The sequence below is a fragment of the Oreochromis aureus genome, linkage group 3, assembly GCF_013358895.1.
Source record: "Oreochromis aureus strain Israel breed Guangdong linkage group 3, ZZ_aureus, whole genome shotgun sequence".
Classification (NCBI taxonomy): domain Eukaryota; kingdom Metazoa; phylum Chordata; class Actinopteri; order Cichliformes; family Cichlidae; genus Oreochromis; species Oreochromis aureus.
This window is the reverse complement of record NC_052944.1, coordinates 27,537,284-27,558,467: the sequence shown is the minus strand read 5'-3', so window position 1 is coordinate 27,558,467 and position 21,184 is coordinate 27,537,284.

The window sequence follows — 21,184 nt, the reverse complement described above, 5'->3', positions numbered from 1 at the left end:
AATGTGTGAATGAATGAGTGAAAGGGAAAAAAGAGCTGACAAAAGCTGACAAGACTTTACTGATGTAACACGACTGTGTGAAGTTAACCCCCACCTGACAAAAGGGTGGATGAATTTATGTGTGTTTCTTTTTACAGGAGCAGGAAGATGATAGCAGCATCTGAGGTTGCATGATGATTTAACCTTTTAAATGCCACTTTCTGTGTCTTTGCATCTACCAGGGGTGTTATTCACTACCTTGTGTTGCTCACAGAGGTAACTGTGACAAAGTGTGTATACACCTGCGCAGCGCTAACTTTTCTACAGCATTACAGTTTTTCATGTGATTTATACCAGGATGGCTGGTTGATGTTTTCCTACGACAGGATTTCTGGGTTCATGTGTGAAGAAAACTGTGTTTACAGGTTATGAGTTGGTGATGCTGTTACACTGTGTTGTTGGGAAAATGTTAAAGGTTACTTTGACGATGTGAATAACATGTGAGAAATTTCCTGTGTTGAAACTAGTGTCACTTCTTTCCACAGCTATGGATGGCTAACTTTATGGTCTTTTTATAGCACCTCTGGACCCTGTCAACTTGTGCCTGACCTCCAGGATTGTCCATGTGTGTTGCTAATGTTTGTTTTTCTAAGAGTGCATGTAGAGGATTCAGCAGAGATGGACAAGTAACATGAGAAAGCAAATAAGAGATGCAATGTTTATGGAATAGTTTAATATGGGGCTCATTAGCTGGCCACTACTGAGCTCCTAGTGATAGCTAAGTGGAGTGACTTTGCTTAAGGGAAGTCACCGATTACATTAATGTTAACTGAGCACATGGGATGATCCATGTCTGAGGTAAATTATGCCAATAATTGTAGTTTACTGATTTGAGAAAACCTGCACATGATACTTGTCCTGTTGATGCTGAATGCTTTGTTACTCTTATGATACAATTGTTTATAAGTGTGAAGTTTGATTTCACTTCCAGATCTTATTTTCCAGGCCATGATGGTGTGTATGCAGGCTCCAGGCAGAGCCAGGTTTTAAGTAGGGATGCACCGATACCGATACTGGTATCGGGTATCGGGGCCGATACTGTAAAATGTGTCCGTACTCGTACTCGTAAAAGTTAACCGATACCATGAACCGATACTAATGTAGCCCGAATTTGGGAGTAGATACTCATAATTCCCATGGACTTGAACGCCACGGTAACATAAGGTGTTCACAGTTATGTGATGTAACTGTACCCTGAATTTAATTTGCCCTGTAATATGTCACAAGGTAAATACAGGTAATTAGAGCAATCAAACTGTTATGTTAATCATAAAGTATTATTTTATGGTATGTAACTCTGAAGGGAGTTAAAATATTGTTCAGAGTTCTAATTTTCTGGAGGCCCGTGAAGGTAGCATAAAACGGGACCTGTGTATCTGTTGCAATGGAGGAGGAGAAGAGAACGGCATGGAGAGATGCACGAGGTTAGCTGAACCAAAGTGAGAGACTCGGCTAGTTTTACTGAGGTTAACTAGCACAAAAGAGTGTGTAACTAGAAAGCTAACCGTGTGGGAGCTTCGCAACAGAGTGTGGGTGAAGTGACTTTTTGTTTCAACGGTCGCACCACCGTGGAAAACTGTGTTTCCAGCTACGATCGCCGAGGCTAAAGGCTAGCCCGGACTGCTTGGCTACACCACGGAGGCAGCCGCTATGGACTGTCGGAGAGCTGGACAGTGACTGGCTAACGTGCTGTAGCAGAGACAGCATCGGTCCGCAGGGAGTGGATTTAGTGTGGGACTGGTGAACGGCGACCTACCGAGCAACGGAACTGTAAGTCAGACTTTTGTGCTCTTACTGGGGAGAAGAGGATTTTTCTCCATCGTCCGGCGTGAGCAGCAAACAGGCCTGCAACAAGTGTGAATGTGAGTGTGTGTGGGGCCCATGTGTGAATATTGTATGTTTAGTGGATTTATATAACGTGTTTTGGAGTGTATATTAGTGAGTCACTTACCAAAAGGTGATAACATAAGTTGGGTTGTTTAATATAATTTGAAAGGGAATTATTTCATTTATACAGTGTATTTCATTTGGTTAAGGAATTGGAATATCATTTGAGTTTAAAAAAGGGATGTGTTGTACAGTATTTGTCTCTGCCCTTACGTTCAGTATACGTTTCGTTTGGGTTAAAGAGTTGTCTGGGGTCGTTTCTTTACTACTGGTTAAGTTTAACTTGTGTGTGGTAGAAGTATCGGATTTTGTACTCGGTATCGGCAAGTACTCAGATCCAAGTATCGGTATCGGATCGGTTTGAAAAAATTGGTATCGTTGCATCCCTAGTTTTAAGCAAACTTAATATGCAAAACACACTAACATCTTTTATTGCAGGGTTACGGAGCTGCTCCAGAGGAGATGCCCTGATGTTGCCTGGGACATGATCTAGCTAACCTTTTTCTTTCAGACAGGAATCTGGTTTTGATGAGTTGACTCATGGGAGTGTCCATGCGTCAAGAGGAGGGGTCCAGAATTACATGAATTACATCTAAACTATGTTTTTATGATTTTTGTGTGATTAACAGTTCATTTACGGGTATTAAACCTATGCAAAGTGGTTTGATGATGATTGACATGCTTTCCAAGTAGGAGTTTTTCCTCCTAGCAAGGAAATACAGGTGCAGCAGTTAAAGTATTGCTGAAAGCAGTGGCGGTCCTAGCGTGTTTGGCGCCCTGGGCGAACACTCCCTCTGGCGCCCCCCCCCCACACACACACACACACACATACACACATATGAAGAGAGAGAGTCAACAATTGACACTGACTAATTAATATTATATTATTATATATATTTTTTGGAGTTTAGTCTGTTACTGTTACTTTTTTTTTTTTTTTTTTACCATTTTTTACCATTTCTTCTTGGAGCAACTGTAACCCACATAATTTCCTTAGGGATTAATAAAGCATTGCGATTCTTAATGTTTCAGGATATATGACCTGCCATTATCCAATGACACATCTGCTTACCTGTGTCTTTTGCTCGCTTCTCCTTGTAGGAGCCATAATTAAATGTATTGAATTTTAATGATCACTGGGTTTACATTTGTTTGTGTTGACCGCAGCACGAGTTTCCCCTTGTTGCATTAGAGCCTGTGATGTTTTAAGAGTTTGAATCGCGAGCCGATCACATTGCTCTGTAAACTTTTCAAGCACTTTAATAAACAAGCAAGCAATTCCACCTCTCGCATTATTGCGTACAGTTGACAGCGCATCAGGCAAATAGGCAGGCTCCATCCCCGGCCTCTCCTCTTCTTTTCTGTTTTTTTGTTTTTTTTTTAAAACGGGTTGTGTGTGAGACTTTAAATCAACAAAATATAATATATACATTTTAAATTGTTATTGATCCCTTTACCCCGAGTCCTAAAGTATATATTTATTTTCTTACTCTTCTTATATTTGTTGTTTGTTTACTTGCACTGCTGTAACTGGAGCCTCGTCGTCTCGTCTCTCTACATACTGGACTGTATGTAGCGGAGATGCCAATAAAGTTCACTTTGACTTCAGCAGCGCGCAGGCGCACCGAGGGCTCTCGCGCTCACTTTTCACGTATAGAATTTCGAAAAAACATCGGTGCAAATTATAAGTCTGTATCATGATGTCTGGTGTTTTCGTGTTGTTGGTTTGTTTTAATTTTGTTTTATTTTGCGAGTTGGTTATTAGATGCCGCTCCAGCCAGCCAGAGAATCCCCCGCCGCCCCGCCCTCTCCTCACCTCGCAAACAGAGGGCGCCCTTACTCCCAGCAAATGGGTGATAGAAAACCGATCGGTGCCTATGCCATTCCCAATATGCGCTGGCTGATGTCGGGGCAGCATGAGTACGAGCAATTTATTTATTTATTTATTTTGCCGATGCCCGTGATGCCGCCCCCCACCACGATGCCGCCCCGGGCAACTGCCCGTGTCGCCCGTATCTAAAACCGCTACTGGCTGAAAGGAATCTCCTGAGAAATCTTCAGAGGCCCAGTGAGAAGCGAGAACCATTCCAGGCATAGCTGACAGCCCAGGCAGTGGTTGAGGTCAGAGGTCGAGCTGTTTGGGGCCCATCATGAGATCAGACTTTGGATCCACAGCAAGGACCACGAAGCTGCGTTGGAATGAGAGCTGTGCCAAGGGGAGCTTTCCAGAGGCCAACAGAGGAGATTGTGGACGACAGACAGGCACCTGAAGGATGAGGGGAGCGTGCCAAGCTCCAAAAGTGACAACGCAGGGGGAGTCCAAGGATGGCATCATGATTCTGTGAGAAGCACAGGAGCCAGAAGCTATGGTGGTGATGACAGCAGTTTCCTATGAACATCACCTAACGCTGTGTCACTATACTGTGCATACGATGGCACACTGAAGACTGCTGGGATCATAACAGCAGTAAGATAACTGGATCCAACACCCTTTCCACAGAGGGTTTTCCCTGCAGAGGATGGACAATGGAGGAGTCATAAGTATCCCCCACAGGACAAGGAGGCCTGAAGTGAGGTGATGGGGGTTGGTAGAGGCCATAAAACTAGAGTGCTGAAGAGGTCTGCAGCTTTCACCATGTTGACAAACAACAAACTCAACTGGTATGTTTGAATGTCTATTCTACATACATTTGAACTCTGGTCCTAGGAGCAGTGATGGAAACAACTGGAAGAGACATTTATGACGCCCTGCAGAACTTAAACCACTCTGCAGAGAGACGTGTGATTTACATGTCTTGCGGAGGAGCACCACCAAGCTGGAGTGTTTTTGAAAATGTTAATTTCTCTTTTGACCATTAACAATTCATTTGTTTGCTTGTAGGATGCAGTTTACCATTGAATGAGATCAATGAGAACTTGGATAACTGCTAATATGTTTGCCAAACTGTGTACATTGACATATGCTGAGTATAAAGATGTTTGCATTGACACTGTCAGACATGACGTATTCATAACTGGGTACTTTTCTAGCATAATTGTCAAAAGGGGGGAAATGTTAGATTTATATTGTTGATTGTCATTTATGCTTAGAAATATTTACTCATATATGCTTAGAAGTATATAATCGATTGTGTAGTGATAGGAGGGTTGATCCTTAATAGTCTGTAACAACTCTGTGTAGCATGAAGAGGGGAGTGTGTTCACTCCTCTTCAGGGTGTTCTGGCATAGATCACACACCTCCTAGGAGAGGTCGTATCTTCTCTTGCTGATATATGGTATAACAAACACGTATATCTGTTTGAGTCTGAGAGCCTTTTGTTTAGATGTACCGCTAGACTCCTGGCACCAGCTTTGGGGAGTCTTCACGGGGTCACATTTTGACCCCACACATATATATACACACACACACACACACACACACACACACACACACACACACACACAGGGTATTCTTTGTTCACATGTATACCTAGGTAGGACGTTATATGTTAATGAACCTATGCATATTCATGTAACCACAATAAAAGAGCAGTGTTACGGGAGAGCGGACGAGAGCAACTGGGGTCAAGCGAAGGAACGGCGCCTGTCCAGTTCTCTCCCGTGCACGTGAAACATAAAGAACTTGCCTACTCGTGTCTTGCTTTGTTGTGTAATTACATTGCCTTCAACGTTCCAGCGAATAGGTTCAAGCTACAAACCTATCAATCCTCTCTGTGCAAGTCTGTAAATTTCTTTATTAAATCATATGATTCTTAAATTCATCAAGTCTCTCTGTACCTGGGTCCTCGTCACAAAACATGACATCATTGTTTTGTACATTTTAACACAATTTAATGCCCACATTTGTGAAAGAAAAGCAAAGAAAAGTCTGTAACAAAACCATCAAATGTGATAAAGGTTATTTAAATGCTGCAAAAGAAGAATGGATTGGAATAAAAAAAATACATATCCTAACCTTAATTACTGGGGGAGAATAATGAATGATGCTCATAGTGAGTAAGAAGTAAACTGAGTGCATTTTTTGGACAGAGATTCACTTTTAATGTGTATGTATAATACGGTTATAAAAAAAGAATATTTACAAAGTCTTGAAAAATAAAACTGAAAAATAGAAATAAAGAATAAAATAAAATATCCATCCAGATCTTCACAACCAACAACATAAAATCTATCTTAATTGGATGGCCTAATTCAAATAAATTTGCAAAAAGGGTTGGCATGGTAATAAAAAAACAAACATTTATACCTATTCATCGGGGTTTCATGGAAACTCAAATTAACAGAGAGACATTAAACGCACCTCATTGCCTGCTGTAGCCAAACGTACGTCCTTCATAGCTGCACTTCATCTCAGAGGTAGATTAATAAATCAGATTTAACTTAACCTAAATACTTTGGCATGGGTTCTTTAGAAACTTGAGTCCAACTTGAAGGCGGTGGCAAGATGTGTCGCATGGATGTTTAGCTGAGGGGAAGGGGAGTTCTCTGCCGAGTGCTGTGGGACCATGCGCACGAACAGTGCAGGGAGGCAAAGAGCAAACGAGACGTGAAACCTGTCATCTCATTTGTGCCTTTTCCAGCGGATTTTTCAGCTACTGTAGTAAATCTTGTCAATATTCATTTTGTGGGTTATCTTTTATTTTCTTTCTCAACTTCTAAAAGTTTGACGTAAGGAGGCAGGACGTTTGCTTAAGGGGCCTCCTCTTGCCCCAGCAGACTATCTTTTCCAGCAGGTTTACGTCGTCACCCTCACATGGAAGAATCAACCTGATTGGCATAGTGGTATGTAGCATTTTAAACTTGTTGCGCAAACTACCTATTACTCTCTTGACATGAATTCTTAGGTGGGCAATAGCTCTAGTTTTTTCAATGTCCTTGGCATCAGGTGGATTGTTTTCATTTATTTTATTTCTTTGTCTCTGAAACAATCAAGCACAGCCTCACAGATGTATTTTCTGCTATTGCCAGAGGTGGGTCGAGTATCCAAAAATTGTACTCAAGTAAGAGTATCATTACTTTAAAATATTATTACTCAAGTAAAAGTAAAAAGTAGTCGTCAAAAAAGTTACTCGAGTAAGAGTAAAAAGTACTTGGTGAAAAGGCTACTCAAGTACTGAGTAAGTAGCTTAGTAACTGTTTGAAATGTCCGATTTATTTTATAAATAAATGCTATCAGACAATCAAAAATAAATAAATATACAAATTTTAGTATTTTCAAAAGGAATATATGTAAAAAGATCCACAAAATAAGGCACAACAATTCTAATTTCAAGATTTCAGTTTTTCACAACGTAAAGCTTTTTCAAGCAAAACCCACAGTAAATATATTCGCATTTACAGCAGCCTCAGAGAAAACTTTAGAACGAGGCAACTTCAACATAACAGACTATAGCTGATGCGCCAGAATGTCATACTAGGGGTGGTTCTTTTAAATACAAGGAGGGATTAAGTAAATCAGAAACAAATGACACAGAGATGCAACAGGTATAATCAGGAAAAGTTTATTCCCAAGACGGACAGCAGGAATAAAAAACAAAAAAACAAACAAAAAAAAATATATCTGTGCTAAAATTCCACAGAAATAGACATTCTAACAAAACTTATTTTGTATACTAAAATACCCTGAAGTATAGACAGTGGATTAGCACAATGTAATATGTAAAAATGTAAAAACTACACTCACAAATAAACACTGAAATCAGAGTAAAACTAATAATAAAAGACAAATACAAATTTCTACTATGTGGATGTACTGTACATATGTGTATATGTTTCTTCAGTCAGTGAACTGGTGGTTCAGCTTCAGCAGAAGTTGGCTCTCAAGGTTCTTGCTGTGAAGCTGTGACCATTTGGCAGTGAACAGGAGTCCTGCATGACTAAAAAGTCTCTCACAGGCTGCAGATGCAGGAAGAGCTGTATTGACTTTGATCGAGAGCTTCTTGATCTGAGGAAAGCCATGCAATACATCCACACCTCCAGTGTCATTTCATTGGACAGTGAAAGGTATCTCTCCAGTTCCTCTGCTTCTGGCTTTCCTGACCCCATGGATCCATCATCTTTGTCGGTTAGGCTGCTGTTTGTGCTGGCCTCACCCAGCTCTGTGTCTAGGTGATGTCTGATGAAGTGGAGACCTGTGGAAAGACGTAAGGTTTTCAAAAGAATTAGGTCTGGTCATTATAGTGCTGTATACACTGCCAAGTTGCAGATGTTTGTTTGGAGCTAGCCTCCAAAAGCTGCCCATACACTGTGCGTTTTTTTGGCCCATTTTGACACGATTTTTCAATCGCGCAACCGTTTTGGGGATCGGCCGTGTTTTGCCTTAATCGTGTGTGCATCGTGTAGTATACATGGGGTAACGATAAGCAGTTAACACCTCACGACCAGCTCCCAATCATCAATCGTATGGTCGCGTGATAATCAAGCCAGTTTGAAATCCTGTTGCCCCTCAACGCAGCCTCTCACACTGCGCAGCACAAACACAAATGAAAGAAAAGGTGGAGCGGCACGGCAGTGCAGCGTGTGATCTGGACACAAGAGATGGAGGCACAATTTGTAGGATGAGGCAAGCTCATCCGAGCACGCAAGCGTAGAGCTGCCACCCAGGCAAAAGAAAAATAGAGCTTTATCACATTATAACGTAAACAGTTTATTGTTCTAACAATATACCTTTCACATTTGAACAATATAATATCACGTTCGTACAATATAATATTTATATTGTACGAACGTGATAATTATGTATATTGTAATAACGTGATATTATATTGTTCAAACATGAAAGGTATATTGTACAAACATTAAAAGTATATTGTTAGAACCAGGGGGTCTGGACTTCTTTGAGTTGCTTGAAGACGTTTCACCTCTCATCCGAGAAGCTTCTTCAGTTCTAAGGTCAAATGGTCGAGAGTCCCAGATTTAAACCCAGTGGGAGTATCCTCCCAAAGAGGGACAAAGGACCCCCTGGTGATCCTCTAATCACATGAGCCAAGGTGTGAAGGCGGGTGTGGTACCTAATCAGCCAGGGTTTTCGGGCTCCAATGTAGAGGTCACCTCTACATTGGAGAGACCAAACAGCCACTTCACAAGCGCATGGCATAACATAGAAGAGCCACCTCCACAGGACAAGACTCAGCAGTCCATCTGCATCTTAAGGATAAAGGTCACTCTTTCGAGGATGCCAATGTTCACATTTTGGACAGAGAGGACAGATGGTTTGAAAGAGGAGTGAAAGAAGCCATCTATGTCCACTGTGAGCGACCATCTTTGAACAGAGGCGGTGGTTTACGACACCAACTGTCTGCCATCTATAATCCAGTTTTGAGTTCCCTCCCCAGACGCCTTAACGCCCACTCACATCCTGGGCCATCTGACCTCAGGAATTCACATGACAAGGTGGGGCCAGGTTTCACAATGAGCTCACCCGAAACCCTGGCTGATTAGGTCCCACACCCGCTTTCACACCTTTGCTCATGTGATTAGAGGATCACCAGGGGGTCCTTTGTCCCTCTTTGGGGGGATACTCCCACTGGGTTTAAATTTGGGACTCTCGACCATTTGACCTTAGAACTGAAGAAGCTTCTCGGATGAGAGGTGAAACGTCTTCAAGCAACTCAAAGAAGTCCAGACGCTTTTCTTTGCAAATTCCTTTGACAATAAACCTTTCATGTTATAACGTGACATAGCTCTATTTTTCTTTTGCCCCGCTGGCAGCTCTACGCTTCCGTATCCGAGGTTTTTCAATGTGGCCTCACAAAATTATCACGAATACAACATCACGAAAAGAGCTGGATGGACATTGCTGCTCAATCACAGCTGCCTGGTCAATGTTTTTCATTAGTAATTTAGCAGAGTTGATGGTGTGTGTGTCTGTGTGAGTGAAAGACAGAGAGGGAGAGCGAGGGACAGATTTTGTATGATAAGCTTCATGTTATGGATGCAGTTTGAGAACTCAGGTCGCATCAGAGCATCAGGCCGTATAGTGAGAGACCCTGCATCGTGACCTGTGAACTTCTAACCTGTCACCCGCAGTATTGCCTTCTGTTTTAACAGTTAAAGCAGTAGAGACAAGCTGTTTGCATGTTCGTGGAACTCTAGCGTCATTAACCAGGCTAGCTGTTAGCTTACAGCTCACGCTAGCTAACCAGTGAGCAGTTAAAAAGACAGCTGAAGCTGCACAAAACACCCACAAACATATCTCACTACAACGTAGCGCCGGAAATATGACTCGCAGCTCGAGCTCGACACAGGTGCTGTAACATAAGTCTGACGTCCAGCTAACCACAGCTAAAAAGATATTTAGAGAAAACTTACTGTTTCCTCAGGTTACACGAGTTGTTTCACGCTGAAAAGTTGGTTTGTTTTGGCTCTCATTGAAGACACCGACACTGCAGACATAGCTGTTCTTTTGTGCTGCTTTTAAGCGAAACATTCTTTGTATGTGAGGCCAAAGGTGTTCATCCTCTTCAGCTCTAGCGTAGACTCTGCCATCATATTTCTTCTTTCCGTGTGTCCGCTACTTTGAAACGCTTGGGCCGCTCTGCTTGCCACAGTTTCAAACTGGTCATGTGACTGTATGGCCACGTCTCATTGGTAAAAAAGTTACCGGAAACTCCACTGACGGCATGTTATCTAATGTGTTAAACTAATTTTTTTTTTAAAGTAACGAGTCGAATTTTGCAAATGTAGTGGAGTAAAAGTACCGTTTCTTCTTCATAAATGTACTCAAGTAAAAGTAAAAAGTATCGTGCAAAAAAAGTACTTGAGTAAGTTTTTGAAAAAAATGTACTTTTTAAGTAAATGTAACGGAGTAAATGTAGCTCGTTACTACCCACCTCTGGCTATTGCTAATGGTCTCAGCCAAGCCAGGGAGGCGATACAAGCTCAGGACCTAGCTGACTTATGAGCCATTTATTGTGGCTGATAACAAGAGTACACAAACAAAGCAAATGTGAGCAGGGTAAAAACTAAACTAGAGCCTAAACTGGGAAAAATAAACTATGATAACTGTGACAAAAACATGAACATGACTCAGAACAGGTGCATGTAGTAAACTATGAGAATGAACATGGAAGATGAGCATGACCTGAACAGATCATGAATTACCTGAAACTTGACATGCTATGAAGGGAAGAACACAGGATGACCTGATAAAGACTGAATGAAACACACAGACTAAATACATACAGGTGGTGATCAGGGGAAGTGGAAACTGTTGGGATGGAATTATTTGAAGTGCCTCAATTCTATGCTTTATATTAACTAAAAATGCGTGTTCGTGTAGACTCTCGCCCACGCTTACCTGGGAAAAAGTAGATAACAGGGGACCATCTTCTAGTGGAAAGTTACTGAAACAAACACTGTTGTTTAGACTAAAGTGAAAGAGCTTCTGTAATAAAACTGTTAGGGGCACACCACCATTTTGAGATCTGCGGCACGAGTCATGCAGGACGCATCTCCCTCCTAGGAGTAATTGTGTAAGAGAATAAAGTGTGAAATGATCTACTAAGCAGTGTTTTGTCTTCCATCGGATGCCTATGAGGAATCAAAAGAACTCGGTGAAGTATTTAACAAAACACATGGGGAAACATCTGACACAAATGAACATAACAATGTTACAGGGGAAGAGTAAAACTAACTAATCTCCACAGCTGGATTCCAGGTCTGCAGAGCAGCGGTGAGTGAGAAAGAATTTTTTCATACTCCTTCTGGGTTAGGAAATTCAGAGACTGCTCTTTCCAGGGACAATTGTTCCGAGTCTATGGATTTAAAAGACTGCCTTGTGCACCTTCCAAACCCGGATTAACCCGGACTGTCTTTCCTTTTTCTTTGTCAGACATTGAAGTAAAACATGAGGTTTTTTGTTTGTGACACTAAATTGTCTCCAACTAAAGCTAAATTATGTGTTTCCCAGCGCTCTGCAGCTGGGTTTTGTGTACCTCAGTTGATTCATTCTGAGACTTTGCATGATGATGTGTTTTGTACTTCCCTGGATGTTTGAAAAATATTTGAAGATGGATGTGCCTGCTGAAAGGGCTGAAAATATAGACGAAACACAAACTCATCAACAAAACAAGTTTTTGAATCTGCTAAGGATGATTGTTTTGTTGATGAGTTTACCTCTGAGCTTGTAAAAACTTTTGTTTCTGAGCCAGGTAATATTAAAACAGTCCTGTGTCTTGTGACCCAATGTTTGTGTTTTTGGCATAAGTTATATTCCTTGAATTATTGTTTTCTGTTTTTGTTGTAATCATTGTTTCTGTTTCTAGGTTTTCTGTTCTGTTTCTGTACCTTCCCTGTGTTTCATGTCCTGTTGCTTTTGTGCTTCATGTTTCCTCTGTTTCCAGGTCTGTCGTGTTTCCACGTCACAGTGTCTAGTCTGCATCTTTATGAATGTCCTGTTTCAGTTTCATCTCCTGTGTTCAGTGTTGTGAGTTTTGCGTTTCCCTCTCTTGTCACCTCTGATTAGTCCCAGCTGTGTTTCCACCTGTTCCCCATTCTCTCTTTATCCTACCTCTGTATTTCAGTCCTTAGCCTTCCCCAGCTTGTTGTCGCGGCATGCCCTCACCATGCTGTGTGATTTTTTTATTTATTTATTTTTTCCCCCTCCTTGCTCTTCATAACAGCAAACCATGACAAAGATCTTGCCCCTTCAAAATCAGCATATTTATTGTCATGTCAGTGATATCAGTGTTTGAAATGATATATTTAACGTCTGTCTGGTGTCCTCACTTGATATTTCCGATCCCTTTGTTACTCAGCTGGGAAAAAAATAAGCCCTATTGACTCCAGAACATTTGTGATGCAAAATGTGAAAGCCAACTTCACCCGATTCTTTGATGGCAAGAAGTCACTCAGAGCCGGTGAAGTCCAACTTCAACTCTTTATTCAACAAAGCACATTCAATTCAATTCAATTTTATTTATATAGTGCCAAATCACAACAACAGTTGGCTCAAGGCGCTTAATATGCTCCTATGCACATGGAGATCACCAATGTTGCACCCTGGGCCCCACAGAGTATGCTCCAAGGATGATCTGAAGCATTTTCTCTCAATAGAGCTACTTTTATACTTTTCCACTATCCCCCTCCCCATCAACCGGGATGGTGAGTTCACCCCCCTCTGTCAGCTTATCATAACATGCTTCATTGAGAAAGGGCCGTATGCTTGTGCTTTAGAGCCATTCAAAGAGCCGTATGCTTTTGCTGTACAGTCATTTGTAGCCCAGATGGAAAAACCACAATTAATTGACACCAGTGATAAAAAAAGAAGAGCCTTGAGTATTTATTACCTTTATTTTAACTGTTCACATCAACAAAGTGTCATACTTCCTATGACAATTGGATACACCTCTCGGTTCACCCCAGATAAGGGCACCTAGCGCCACAGCCAATCAGAGCCTACGCAGGCCGCATTCACCCTGTCAGCTACGAAGTGAGGTGAAGGCGCGTGGTCCTCCCGGGTTTTTTTTCCCCCATCTCAGCAACAGAATTGAAGGCAGCTAGTGCTTAAACTGAGAATCGCAGAGAACGAAAAGGAGGAAAACCCAGAGTTTGGGAAAAAGAAAAGCTGAAAGGCTGAAAGAAAAAGCTGAAAGAAAAGCCAGCTTACTTACCTGCTGGAAGTCCAGAACCAAGTGGCTGGATGAAGGAGAGAAGTAACGTCGGTAAGACGAGTGTTATTCAGATGGAAAAAAAAAAAAAAACTTTTAGAGACTTACTGTTGTGGTCATGCTAACGCTAGTTCAGTCTCTCACAGGCTAGCCACTCACTTTTCATCTGGAGAGCTGCTGCAATTCCGATATGAGTGTGTTCGGCTTTGTGAAACAGACCGACGGTGAGAAACATGTTCCTTAGCTGCTCTGAAGCTAATTTTTGTCCGTTCACTGTGAGTTTAAAGTAACCTTGAGGGTAATATTTTGTGCAGCTCTCTCTCACGAATAGGCCTATAGTGTGGAGAAATTAAGCTCACTGCTTTAATACCTCTGAACTAAACTCACATGTGTATGTTGTTGTTTTATTTGCACATAGTTTTAAAATAGTTATGATGTGTTGTATTTTGAATGTTAATGGTTACTTACCATCAGTATTGTTGAATTACTGTTACATGAATAGAGAAATATTTGAGTACTTGAATGTTTAGTTCTTATAGTTGATGCACTTGAAAATTGAATGTTGTCCAACAAGAACTGTTTGATTTGATAAGATTTAAGATGTGTACACAAAGTTGATGCAATATTTTGATTTTACATTTAAACCTTAAGCAAAGCATCTGAAGATGGACTGATTAGAATGTATGTTTTATGACTTGGGTTATAGGTCAGGTTTTTGAAGAGGACAGGAATGTCCATGGACCAGGATGAGATTCCGGTCGTGATAGATGACGAGCCAACCACTTTGTGGGCAAATCACCACGAAGGTACACAAGTTGGCTGTTGTCAACATAACTCTACATTCTTAAAGGGCCCTAGCGAGTACTTTTATTTGGTTTAAGTGTGCATACTATTTTATTTTATACTTTTTCCTGTACAAATTGGACCATATCTTTTACGCTGTAGTGGCAATTCCTTTTCTTTTGACAAACCAAACGTCCCACAATTTAAAGTCCACAAGCCACTGCTGCACTGAGGTAATATTTCGTACGCAGGCAAAAGAAGTCCACTGTCCAAACTTGAAAGTTGAGTTTTTATGGTTTATTTATCCATTTTGGCAAGCAATAACAAGATCCTTCCTGCTGCTTCTCCTGCTCTGGTAAAAAACCATAGGCCCACCCCCGTGCATACTGGTCCTATGCCAGTCTCTTTATTTATAGAAACAAAATGGCCCTACAGCTCTTACTGACTAATTTAACAAAATAACAACAAACAAAACAAAACATTGAAACAAAATATTAACCGACAAATAAACTTGTAAATAAACCCCAAAATATAAGTAAGCTAACAACAAACTTTAACTAATTTCAAAATAATAAAATAAGAACAAATAGCTCCAACATACACCTTACACCTTACACCTAACTATACAAGAGTGGCTACAACTCAAAAGTTAACATGGTGTCCGAGTCATTATTGCTGCTCAATACTTTGGCTCCATACGAATTTGGTGTCTTCTGATTCTGGCCAGGGTCTTATAACGAGCCCAAGTAGTTATTGTACTATAATCCTCCTTTATATCATTAAAGTTGGCTACACATTCAAAGGGCTGTATGCTTTTGCTTTACAGCCATTTAAAGGGCCGTATCCTTTTACTGTACAGTCATATAAAGGGCAGCAGGCCTTTGGTTTACAGCCATCAAAACGGCTGCATGCTTCTGTTGTACTTCTGTTGTTCTAAAAGGCTGCACACGCCATTAAGCAGTACGATTAAATGCAGCTGCATGCTCAAAGGGGTCCTGTGTGCATACTTTAGCAGTGCCAAGCTGAATTAACACTGTGTTGGACTAGTCACAGTTGGCCATACCACTATCAAAGGTTTCCTACTGATCCTCACTGTTACATTTTCAAACAGCACTGATCAGCATGTGTTCATACAAAAAAATGGCACAAACTTTTCATTAATACAGTGGTAGGAATATTTGACCTAAATATATGGGTCATGTAATTTGAAGAAGCAGGTTAAATGTTTAACACAGTAACTTCACTATATAAGACACTTCATAGTAAGCGTGCATAGTATATATGAGTATATATGATTACACAGAACTTATGAGTGATTATGATTACATATGTAGTGTATACAAGTATATATGTGATAATACAATCCACAACACATGTCTCATTCTCTTTCCCGTTTCCACTAGCTTACACATAATTTCATATCCCCAATGTCTGGCTCTTTTAACCTTTGAGCAACAACGTCTATCTTGCATACAGAATATTTCCACACTGGTAATCCCCTCAACAGAAGTTAAACGACCTAACACGGATCTATGAATCATTCAAACATAAAAGGGCACCTAACTGGAGAAGTAATATATATGTCTGATAATTCTAAAACTTTAAATGTTTCTCTTTTATTTTCTGTTTTTAGCATTTGGTCAGGGGACCTACTTTGCTTTGCTACTGGGGGTGTCCCATGATGCACTGCATGTTTCTTCTTCACTCATCTTTTTCACTCTCTATGTGTTTATAAACTATTGTTATTTAATCATTAATTATAATTTCTGGCTCTTCCAGAGTCTGTCTTTTCCCCCCTCTCTTCCTCCCTTAAACATACAACCAGTCATGTCAGATGGCTGCTCCTCCCTGAACCTGGTTCTGCTGAAAGGTTTCATCCTGTTATAAAGGGAGTTTTTCCTTCCCACTCTCGGTTACGCTGTCAGTGCTTGCTCATAAGGGTTGTCTGATTGTTGGGGGTTACTGTGTATCTCTGTATTATTATTTTTACCTTGCAATATAAGGTTTTTGACTGTTTTGATATGGTGCTATATATTAATAAAATTGGATTGAATTGAAAGGCTGCGATTTTCTGTTGAACAACATTTTGTTTTTCCTGAAAAAAGGAATCTTCTTATCTAACTTACTTTTAACTGAACAGCCAATCAAATAGTCACTCTGTAGGACGAACTGGACAAGTAATTAGTTGCTCAACTGCACAACATTAAACAGTACATAAATCGATCTTCAAAAGTCTTTGTGCTTAAATTCCTGAACTTAAATTTAAAGAGAAAAAGAAAACTGGATGCTCATGACAATATAAGTGTTACTTTGTGTAACTACTTCTGCCACTGTACAGTCTGTCTGCTTATTCAGCAGAGTGAGATGAAAATAGAAGAGGCAGATTTTCCCACCCTTTGTAGGCGGGGCGGCTGGAGCACTATTGAATAGGAAAAATATATTTAAAGAGGCTTAGATCACTGTTGATGTCGAGACAATTCAACATATAAATTATGTAAGAAGTGTGATCACTTCTGGTCTTTCTGTCAATTTACACCTAAAATATAAACATTTCAACAATGTTATTCTAACCATATGTGGAAAATCCATGTCATTCTTTCTTAATGCATAATAAACTAAGCTTACTTTAATTGGAATCTAAAGATTGGTTTCTGAGCTTTAGAAGCTGATTAAATATGAATGTTGCAAAAACTTATTTTTACTCAATGATTATCTGTCATTTAGATTATTGTTTGACGTCCTGGTCACTTGCTTGTCCAACAACACTTAAAATTATTGAAAATATTTATAAAAGAAGTTTAAAATTACTTGACAAAAAATCAACTTCCTATCACCACTGTCATGTGTTAAAAAAACATAAATTATTGAACTTCAATAATTTAGTGAAATGTAAAAGAGTGTGCTTAATATATAAAGTCTGACACTCCCTTGCTCCACCACCACTAAAGGAGTTCATTAGGCGTAAAGAAAGCTTAGACAGGACCACTCGAGCCACAACCCGCTGAGACTTGTTTATACCCCACAGACGGACAGTATTTGGGCAGAACGTCCTCTCTGTCCAGGGTGGCCATTGGTGGAACAGTCTTCCTCAATTCATTAGAGAATGCTCTACAGTCACTTTGTTTAAGGCACAGGTTAAAAATTGGTTATGGACAAATTAAGTGTGTGATCATGTATAAGTTGTATAGTTTTAATGTTTTACGTGGGAATAGAATGGTTTGTATGTGTGAGTTTCGTGACGGAGTTCTTATTATGTATGAATTATGAACTTTTTTATGAATTATTATGTCCATTTGTAATATGTTTTTGGACAACAGATGGAAATTAGCCTTTGGCTGTAATCTGGTATGTTTACATTCATGTAATTTCTTTTTTTACATGTATGTCCATTAACATGCACTGTCCCAAATAAAATTTATTAAATTTATTAATTTATTAGAGATTTGTAGATTAGATGAAGACAAATTATGTAAGTGTAAACAGACATTCATGTGAAAATTCTCATGGTCTGACAGCCCCGCTGGGTTGCCTGCTCGTTGTGTCGATGTTTGTATTTCGCTCCCTCGCTTTCTCTCTCTCTCTCGACGGGTTGCTTACCTCCAAGCTGTGACGAGCACTACCAAAAACGTTCCCGCGCTGAAGCCTGCCGCACCTGCTGTTGATCGCAGCTGTTGATCGCAGCTGTGGCTTATTATCTGCCATCTTTGGGGCCGTCTACTTAACGGTGTGATCAGGCTTCAGTCGGCGCTGGATCATTGTGTGAAACTCGGTAGTATTGCTCGGACATATTATTGTGTGAAAGCTTTCCTTATGCTAAAGCTTGCTTAGTCATTGTGTTGTATGTATGTTTTGTCACTAGGAGTCGGGAACGGAGAGAAGTCACGGGAGCTGTATTACCACTAAGGAAACTGTTTGGGATGGAGTCACTGCATGTGTGTTTTCACTTCATGACCACAAGCACTGCCAGGACACAATTCTCTGCCGTTTTATAACATTATCATTTGCTTATGTCATGTCAGTCAAAATGAACTATACTTTTGGATGCTGAATAATAAATAAAACTAATAGTCTTCATTTCATTGCTTGAGTCATTGCATACAAAATTGTTGAATTAAGGGGGAAGAGGGAGAAGACGCCAAATACATAGGCAGATCCCTAATGAAATTAGGGCAACACTTGTTGACCATGTTGTCAATTACGGCCTCACAATGGATGAGGCTGGTCGGAGGGTGCAACCAAATGTTGGAACAACCACTGTGAATTCAATCATTCAAACATTTTGTATGGGGAACAGCTATGTATAGTATTGGACAGTAATCCAACATCTCATAATATCTCATGTTTAGTGCACATTACTTTTACTGTAATCTGCAACACAAAGGATTGAAAGACAACCTTGCAGAGGTGGAAGAGGGCCCCTTTTTACCCCGCAGCAAGACGAAGCCATTGGTGCAATGGTGATTGCAAACAATGCAATAAGGTTGAAAGAAATTAAAAGTGCTGTCATAGAGGATAATGGTGTATTTGGCAATATTGGATCTGTGTCAATTGCAACAATTGAAGGAGTGCTCAAGAGAAAAGAAATGCGCATGAAACAATTGTACAAACTGCCTTTTGAACGGAACAGTGAAAGAGGAGATCCGTCACCAGTATGTACAGGTAAAACATGTCTTCTATGTATACTCTAATGTTCAGCGCTGTAAACTGTTTTACTTTGTGTAGTTTCATGCAGTAGACTAGCAATTCTGTATATATATCCACAGAACATACATAATGCATTACGTTACACAGGAAAAGTTGTTACATTTCTCTCTCTCCGTCTCTCTCTCTAAAGCGTGTACTGGAGCTGGAAGCCAGGGAACCACTGCACACATTCATATACAGTGATGAGGCGGGTTTCAATCTGGCCAAAAGTGTGGAAGAAATCGCATTGGACAGAGAGTAACCACTGATGTCCCAGACCAGCACGGAGGGAATGTTACAATGTGTGCACCCTCACCCATATTCCCCTTTCTGGTCCATACAATACACAACATCTGACTTTTTTAGACACACTTTACAGGGACATAGTCCCTGAGAATGAGAGGGGTGGAAGCCCTCACTCAACAAGTATGTTGTTGTGTGGGATAATGTCCGTTTTCACCACTCACATCTGGTCAGACTGGTTTGCAGGACATGACAGAATGCTGGTTGAATATCTCCCTCCCTACCCCCCGTTCCTTAATGTGATAGAGGAGTTTTTCTCAGCCTGGAAGTGGAAGGTTTATAACCGGCACTCACATGCACAAATAGCAGAGTCATGCAGAGGGTGGATTCGCCACTCCAGGAGATACTTTCCTTGCTGCATTGGAAGGGATGATATCCATTGTGATTTAGATGAAAATATGTGGCCAGACAGACAGGAGCGTCTGGATGTGCCAGAATGATTTACGTATGTTCAGGTACAATATGTACTGTTATATTGTTCACATTTGTGCACAGCTCCACCAAAAGGGGTCAAGAGCATTTGCAATTTGTTCAGAGGAAGGAGAAATTGCTACTATGATGTGCACAAATGACTAAATGTTGTGGAGGTTGCACTAATGGTTTTGATAATTTTCATTCTGATCTGAGAAAAGCACCAAAGGAACTAAGAACAACTGTATTACAGTATATCAATGAAAAAAATAATTGTAAATTTAGACACGTGAGATTGTGCTAAAAAGAATGATACTGGGCAAGGCAAGGAAACAAAGACAATTTGAAGGAAAAATACAAATGTAAAATCAAAAGTAGTCAAAAATGGCCGATTATATTTTGGACCTCAGAGGGTTAAGCCAACAAATCATGAAAAATTAGGTTTAATTTTTTTTTCATGACAGTGCAGATTTCTGATATTTTGTGTGAAATTAGGCGTGTATCAATTAGACTCTCCATGTTGTGTAGCTTTCTGTATTTTATAGTTATTGGGCTACATAAATAAAATCAAAATTCAAATTTTTTGCGTAGTTGAAATGTTTAATTATGTGGGCTAGAGAAAATAATTAAGTTATAGACTTTATTTATAGAAAACATGTATACATACTGCATTTGAATAATTTTAACCATATGTAACACCTGCATATGTGTTTTTTTAAAGGCTTTGATTTTGCCACCTCATTTGATTTCCATGCCACCCTAGAAAAAATTCTCTAGATCCGCCCCTGGTTCAATACTGACATCTAGTGGGGTTCCTGTGGAGGCCTCAGGCTGGTGACCTGCTCAGGGTCTTCCTGCCTCTGGCCATATGGCTAGAATTGGCTCCAGCTCCCATGCAGATGGATGGATGGTTGGGTTCTTGTGAAATGTTTTTGTTGTTGTTTCAGATTTCTTGAAAAGTTTCTATCACATCAGAAAAACTATACAATCCAAAGTCCAAAATTTGCTGTCAGCATAATTACTAGTGAAATGCATTTCTCAAAACCATATTAAGACATAAATATAATTTACAGTTAAACTCTGACAGCTGAAACACCTTGTAAAGTACCTGCACAGCAGGTGGGCCAAGAACAGCTCCTGACAATTAAATGTTCACGCTTTCCATTACTGGGTGTGGCCGTGTAAACATGAGAAGACGATAGTTTAAAAGCAAAAGTAAAAATGCACTCAAAGAGCGGCACAAACAAGTGTCAGACAGATTGAAAGTTCTCATGTTAGCATAGAATTGCAGATAAAATGGATATCCACTTTTTTTTAAGACATTGACTTCACAGACCGAGAGAAGGAGAAAGTGAGGAGATTCTTTCAGAAAAGGCGAGACTCCGGGGGTGGCAATTGCGGAAGTCTTGAAAAACTTGGAGGAAGCATTTATAAATTCTGTTTCAAGGAAAAGAAGGTAGGACAGTCG